Source organism: Leptodactylus fuscus, chromosome 1 (genome assembly GCF_031893055.1).
Source record: "Leptodactylus fuscus isolate aLepFus1 chromosome 1, aLepFus1.hap2, whole genome shotgun sequence".
NCBI classification, from domain to species: domain Eukaryota; kingdom Metazoa; phylum Chordata; class Amphibia; order Anura; family Leptodactylidae; genus Leptodactylus; species Leptodactylus fuscus.
This window is the reverse complement of record NC_134265.1, coordinates 362,504,392-362,512,060: the sequence shown is the minus strand read 5'-3', so window position 1 is coordinate 362,512,060 and position 7,669 is coordinate 362,504,392. Positions and strand designations below refer to the sequence as shown.

At 43.3% G+C, this 7,669-nt stretch overlaps 1 pseudogene; it reads right to left on the bottom strand.

Moving 5' to 3' along the window:
• Positions 1–1,752: 1,752 nt before the first annotated feature.
• On the bottom strand, positions 1,753–1,851 carry LOC142190551 (5S ribosomal RNA; annotated as a pseudogene).
• Positions 1,852–7,669: the final 5,818 nt, after the last annotated feature.

The window sequence follows — 7,669 nt, the reverse complement described above, 5'->3', positions numbered from 1 at the left end:
AATAGTCCTCTACCAGTTAAACTGCACTGGCAGATATGTGATGCGATACTTAATGTGAAAAAGCTGCAAGAAAGCCCTGCCAGTAAACCTCACTGGACAGGTGCACAGTACAGCTGAAACAGCTAGGCTGCCAAGGGTTAACTCACCTCAGGTCAGCAACTAAACATGTTCCTGCAGCAGCCAGGAGAGTGAAGGAAGTTTGGACAGTAAAGAGGCTATCTGAGAGCCCAAACCTGCTGCAACTCTATGGGCTGGAACAGAGTCTACTGCTCCTAACCCTGGTGTAGAGCTGGCAGTTCAGGATTTACTGGGTACTAACTACAGAGCAGATAGAGGCTAGAGAAACCCCACACAGAGGCCTAGTCTGAACACCTGCCTGGATATTGGAGCCTAGCCCTGAACTACTGTCATTTAACAAACTTCAGTCAAAGTGTGAGCGCCGGGCGGGCATCGGCTCACACTATTTAAAGGAGCGGTAGCTATGACCTCACCGCTCATGCTCAGTAGGGACGAAATGGCACTTAGCTTGCGAGTGGCTCCAATAGGTCTGAGCATGCTCAGTAGGCCGAAAGCTGGACTTACACTCCAGACACCATACTATCCGAGGCCGGGGGCGAGAGTTAGATTGATCCGCCGGTAGCGCTGTGCACTGAGCGAGAATATTGCGGGACCCAATCCTAACATCCACCTACTCCGGCGTTTCGACAGCTTTCAAGCTGGCCTGTTGCTGAATGTGTTCCTCGCGCTGTGCCTGTGATTGTGCTGACATCTCAGCAGCTTAATGTGAAGCCATATAATGAGGGCGTTGTTTGTGTTGATGATCCGCATGCTCCGGCGTTCCGGCAAATATGAAGCTCGTCTGTCACTGAACTCATTACTTGTGCAGTGCCCGTAATTGTTGTGACATCTCAGCAGCTCGCTGCAATGCCATATAATGCATGTGTTGTTGACATCGATGATCTCCCTCAGCTCCGCTTGAGGAGAACGCTTTGATTCCTAGCTACCTTCATAGCTCTCGTTGCTTGCGCCAAATTAGATTCTCTTTTTCCAGGCTTGTTTAAAGTTGACAAACTGCTAATTTGGATGAAAGGTGTTTGCCCTTGTCAGTTTGTCTGCACGGCCTGGAGCAGATCAAATAATATGCAAATTGCAAATATATGTACACAATCCACAGAGGGTTAGCATGTGTTTACACAGAGAGATAAAAGCTTTGGGACCTGAGATAAGCTGCTACAGGAGCAGTGTAATATAGTAAGTGACCATAAATTCATAACAGTTGTGAAGCCATGTCATTTACCTGGATAAAGATAGCCAATGTTTTAATCGAGGTTACAATCTATCAATGTGCCAAATTTCATTCAAATCCATTCAGCGTTTTTTTGCGTGATTGAGGAATAAACATCCAAACATCCAAACTTTACCATTTATAATATTAGTAGGATACTATATTACACTGTTCCTGCAGCAGCTTATCTCAGCTTCTGATAAAGCCAGGTCTGTTATCTCTCTATGTAAACACTCAGCTAACCCTCAGTCCATTCTGTACCTGCATTTGCATATTATATGATCTGCTCCAGGCATTGCTCACACACTGAACTGGAAAACACCTTTAACCCTTACACTGCCAAGCACGTGGCTCTACGTCCTCCCAAGGTGGCACATCAGTAGCGGAGGATGTAGCTGATATCTCTGGATTGCTTCAACATATCTTGATTCTTTAAAATACATTTTTTTTTTTTTTTTTTTTTTTTAAGCCTACAGCACCTGGTATTCCCAGGCGGTCTCCCATCCAAGTACTAACCAGGCCCGACCCTGCTTAGCTTCCGAGTTCAGGGTGGTGTGGCCGTAGGCTTTAAAATACATTTTAAAGAGAAGAATCTCATCTCTAAAATTATACCAAGAACTTGATGATAAAACTTACAGTTTTGGAGTGATTCACTGTTGAAAACGCTATTTGGCATTGAGATCCAATTGCAGATCTCAATTCCCAATAGTGTTTCAACAGTGATTTGCTGAAAAATTATAAGTTCTATCATCAAATTCTTGATATTATTTTAAAGATGAGATTCTTCTCTTTAAAATGCATTTTAAAGCATCAAGATATGTTGATGCAGTCCAAAGATATAGGGCTCTAAAATGTCCTCCCCTTCCTGTCTAAGCAAGCAATTTGTGAACTGTAACAGGAAAGGGAGAGGGGCAGGAGCAGCCCAGCAGCGTGCACAGAGACAAAGAAACAATCTCACTCTGTACATAACTTGTATGTGACCCCAGGAGGGGGGTGGCAGGGACTCTTCTGTTCCTATTAACCCTTCTCCTGCCAATCAGAGAGCATACTATACTTTTGTGCTCTGATTGTCACATACAAATATAATGTAATTCTCCCCTGAGCCTTACTAGTGGGGTATTCTTATGTAATACCCTCTAAACATAACAAGGAAGTTTATTGACCCAGATGTTTACCATTGTCCAGGTCGCAGCGCCAAAAAAAAGTTGCTCCAAACACTTACACAACATATACACAAAGTCATGAATAACGTTTACATTTCACCCAATCCCTGTCCTGTCCATACCTGAGCTTTCTAGAGTAAAATACATCTCTAGTGATGTCCGTTAAACACACACTAAAATAATAGTAATAACGATTATCACTAGAGATGACGTATAGATTGCTAAAATTATTATAGGGGGATGGAAAAAATATTTTTATGTAAAATCCTATTCAATTTGCATGCACAAAAAGGGATGGCATATTTCTGAGATTTTGGCATTTCTCTAACACCCGCCCTTGTAAATATATACATGTGTGGTATGTACTGTATGTATAGTGTGGTATGTATATATAGCGTGATGTGTATATATGTGTATTATGTATATAGTGTATGTGTGGTATATATATATATAGTTTGCTATGTACTGTATATATATAGTGTGGTATGTATATACATGTGTAGTATGTACTAGATAGATAGATAGATAGATAGATAGATAGATAGATAGATAGATAGATAGTTTGGGGTGTATATATACATGTGTGGTATGTATGAACTCACATATTGCACTTTTTTAGAAAGTACATTTTGTTTGCAAAACTGGATTGCTTGAGCCGCACTTTAGTGGCAAATTAGAATTTCTGTGCAACTTTTGCTTGAAATCTCTGTTTGCTGCAAAGTTGCATGAAGGTGGTTGTATATATGAACTATTAAATTGTGTTTTTATATATGGAATGCTGCATAATCCTGCTTGTCTTCTGTATTACATCTTGTAAACATCTTGCGTGGTACCAGTCCCAAAGAAACCCAACCCGATGGACTACAATGACTACCGACCCGTAGCACTGACATCCCACCTGATGAAGGTCCTAGAGAGACTGGTCCTGACACACCTACGCCCCCTAGTGAGCTCCGCTCTGGACCCCCTCCAGTTTGCCTACCGGCCGGGCATTGGGGTAGATGACACCATCATCCACCTTCTTCATAGAGCTCTCTCTCACCTGGAGAAACCCGGGAACACTGTGAGAATAATGTTCTTTGATTTCTCCAGTGCGTTCAACACCATTCTGCCAGGGCTACTGAGGGAGAAGCTGAACTTTGGTGGAGTGGACCATCACCTGTCCAACTGGATACTAGACTACCTGACAACCCGCCCTCAGTATGTGAGAGCCCAAGACAGTGTGTCTGACACTGTGATCTGTAGTACGGGGGCACCACAAGGTACAGTTCTTGTCCCATTTCTCTTCACACCGTACACTGCTAACTTTAGGCACAACTCCTCCAGCTGTTACTTACAGAAGTCCTCCGATGACTCTGCTATAGTAGGCCTTATCTACTGATGGCGACGATAGGGAATACAGAGACTTAAATCAGGATTTTGTTGAATGGTGCCAGCAGAACCAGCTCAGGATTAATGCTGGGAAGACCAAGGAGATGGTGGTGGACTTTAGTAAACGGAGAGGTGCTCCGACCCCGGTGGAGATCCAGGGGACATGTATTGAGATAGTCAGGACCTATAAGTATCTGGGCGCGCTCCTCAATAATAAACTAGACTGGGGTGATCACCTGGAGGCGCTGCACAGAAAGGGCCACAGCAGACTCTACCTGCTCAGGAGGCTGAGGGCCTTCGGAGTCCAGGGGACACTTCTTAGGGCCTTCTTCAACTCTGTGGTTGCCTCAGCCATCTTTTTCGGTGTAGCCTGCTGGGGGAGCAGTATATCAACCAGGGACAGAAATAGACTTGACAGGCTGATCAGGAGGGCCAGCTCTGTCCTGGGGAGCCCCCTGGACCCAGTACAGGTGGTGGGTGACAGAAGGATACTGTCTGTGGTGACCTCCATGCGGGAGAACAAATCCCACCCCATGTATGGGACCCTGATGGGACTTTGCAGCACTGTAAGTAACCGTCTGCTTCACCCCAAGTGTGAGAAGGAGCTATTGCAGGTCCTTCCTTCCAACTGCGACCAGGCTGTATAATCTACATCAGACCAAGCGAAGATCACTCCGCACAGAGAACTAATGATTATGAATGTCCTCCTTCTTTCTTCTCTGTTCCTTAGCTGCTATGGACTCCTAGCATATCTTTCTCAGCATATGTGTGCCTACTACTTCTGTAATATTTACTGTGTATTATCCTGTATCTGTATTACTATGCAGCTGAAACATACTGAAATTTCCCCACTGTGGGACTATTAAAGGATTATCTTATCTTATCTTATTAGGGTTTTTGGGAGTCCGAGCTCTTGTTGTAGTTGATGTTTGCGGTACATACAGTATATATACACATTGTATATACCATAAGCTATTATTTGAAATAGTAAAAAGAAAAGATTTTCCAGCAGCTCTCCTATATTATTATATATTATATTATATTATATTATATTATATTATATTATTTTAAAAGTATTTTGTATATGATTGTGACCTTGAACATGAGTTTTAGGTGCAAATATGTGTTTTAGCGTATTTCTTCAAAAAATTATTTGTGTTTGTCGCAAAGTTGCATGAACGTGGATGTGGCTATTGATGACCCATTGAGACATATGTACTCTTCAAGTTGTCTACTTTCAAAAAATATATAGGGTTTAGGGGTTCACTTACTTTTCATGGTGTGTAATCCCTACATTTTATAGGATGATATTTTTTTTACATTTCCAGCTTCAAAGCAGATTTTTGTTCCTTCCAGTTCTAGCAATTTTCTGAAGACACGTGCATGCGGGTTCAGGCCATAGTGATATGAATGAACTCTGCACATGTTAAACTCTTATTTTTAGGAGGTTTGGTGCATTACATTTTTTGTTTGGTTTCTGCTTTTAGCAATTAATATACATTTATTTGCATTTTTTTCATAAAACATTCATTTAAATCAAAATTGCATGAAGGTGCCTGACAATGCAGCAGGTGTTTAAGAAAATATATATGGATTTTCCCTTCTCCCTCTCATTATTTAATTATTTAGCTTACATAATTCATGAGATGAATATCTGATTTTAAATTTACTTTTATGGGAGTTCAATCATTAGATTTGTTCCTAAATTACAGGAGCTTTACTGCTTCTATCTGACCCTAAGGGTGCATGCACACTACGTAACGCCGGGCGTGTATGAGAGCCGTACACGCCGGCGTTACAGCAGGGCTGCCGAACACTTCCCATTCACTTCAATGGGAGCGCTCGTAAACGCCGCTGTTACGAGCGCTCCCATTGAAGTGAATGGGAAGTGTTCGGCAGCCCTGCTGTAACGCCGGCGTGTACGGCTCTCATACACGCCCGGCGTTACTCAGTGTGCATGCACCCTAAGGGTGCATTCACACTACGGATACGGTGACTGATTCTGAACATAAAAACACGTTCAGAATCAGCGCATATAAAGCAGATCCCATTCATTTCTATGGGAGCCGGCATACGAGCGCTCCCCATTGAAATGAATGGGCTGCTTTTTTCTCTACGAGCACTCCCATTGAAGTGAATGGGAAGCAATCGTGTGTACGGCTCGCCGTGTGAAGAGGCCCGGCGCTCGGCTCAGTCCGAGCCGTACACGCGAGCGCTTCCCATTCACTTCAATGGGAGCGCTCGTAGAGAAAAAAGCAGCCCATTCATTTCAATGGGGAGCGCTCGTATGCCGGCTCCCATAGAAATGAATGGGATCTGCTTTATATGCGCTGATTCTGACTGTGTTTTAACGTTCAGAATCAGTTACCGTATCCGTAGTATGAATGCACCCTAACTTGAGAAGGAGTTGGAATTGAAGTAGGAGTCAGAGTTATAGTCAGTGTCAATGGTTTGGTCTACTGACATCACAGTTTCCCTTGGGGGTCAGAAAACAAGGTACCATTTAGTTTTAAAACTTTTTAAAAATAGAAAAAATACAAATTTAAATCCCTCCCCCTTCCCCCCAAATACATGTAAAAGTAAGTAATAAAACTGAACAAACACATTAGGCATCCCCATGTCATAAAATGCCAGGACTACAAAAATAAAAGCATGACGGGGGAGGGGTATATGGTCTGGTATGGAGGAGACTAGATGTGCCTAAAGTCTCCTCCCTGATGGACAACACCCATACCTGAAGGATATTAAAAGGCTCACTTGGGTGATGGTGACTCAGGAGCCATCATGGCTTCTCCATTATGGGATACATGTACTCCTGCTTATCGCTACTGGCCCTAATGATTCTCTACACAGAGTTTCAATCTCCTACTTACAATCTATTCCTGGATCCTCAAGCCCAACCTGACAGGGTACAAAGCTGAAACTGAGATGCAGTTGTCTTCTCTACCCACAGCTTAGCAGCAGACAACTTCTGCACCATGTGGCAAGGCTGCTCCTGGGAACAGGTCTCTCCGCCTTCTTGACGCTTCTTGGTCATAGCACAGCGGTCCCCCAACTCTAGAGTCTGATTATCGTTATCCATAGAGGTGAAAGGCCCCAAGGAAGTAATGAACCCATCAGTAAAGAAACTCCCACTACATACCCCTCCGGGGACCACACATTGGAGAGGTATTCTCAGGGCCTCCAATCTCCCGTCCGTCCTCAGAGGATGACATGACAAGATGATGATGCCATTTTTCATCCATGAGTATTGCCTCTCCAAATACTTCTCTTGGCTGCCCAGAGGATGCTGAGCTTATATTGTAGATACATCCACAGCTATATGCCTTGCTGGTCTTCCTCCCTTCTAAGAGATATGGACTGTTTAGCTTCTGACCTCAAAGACAAGATCTTCACCAGGTTAAACAAGAGGTGGTCAAGGAGATATCAAGAACTGTAACAGGAGAAATAATATTACAAATCCGAGGCCAAGCTTAGGTGACTAAAACCCCTGGCCTCCTACTTACCCTGATAGGGATTTTTAATTCTCTACTTAATAGACCCCAGACATTCCCATTGCAATTGACAGAGCCCACAGAGAGCTGAGAGCCAGAAGTGCGGAACCCCCTGAACAATAGGAACGTTATCTCCAGAGTCCAGTTCTCTCTTTTTTTAACGAGTATATTGTGATGTTGTGATAAGTGTGTTCTGTATGTTCTTTTCTTCTTAATCATTTTGCAACAGTGAGGTAGTAAGGGAGGAAGAGCTGAGCTAGGAGGAGGAAATGCTAGACAGGGAGCCATGGAGGAAGCAAGGAATAAAGAGTTCTGATCCATAATAGTCATTATTGCATAGTGGACTTATTCCAGGT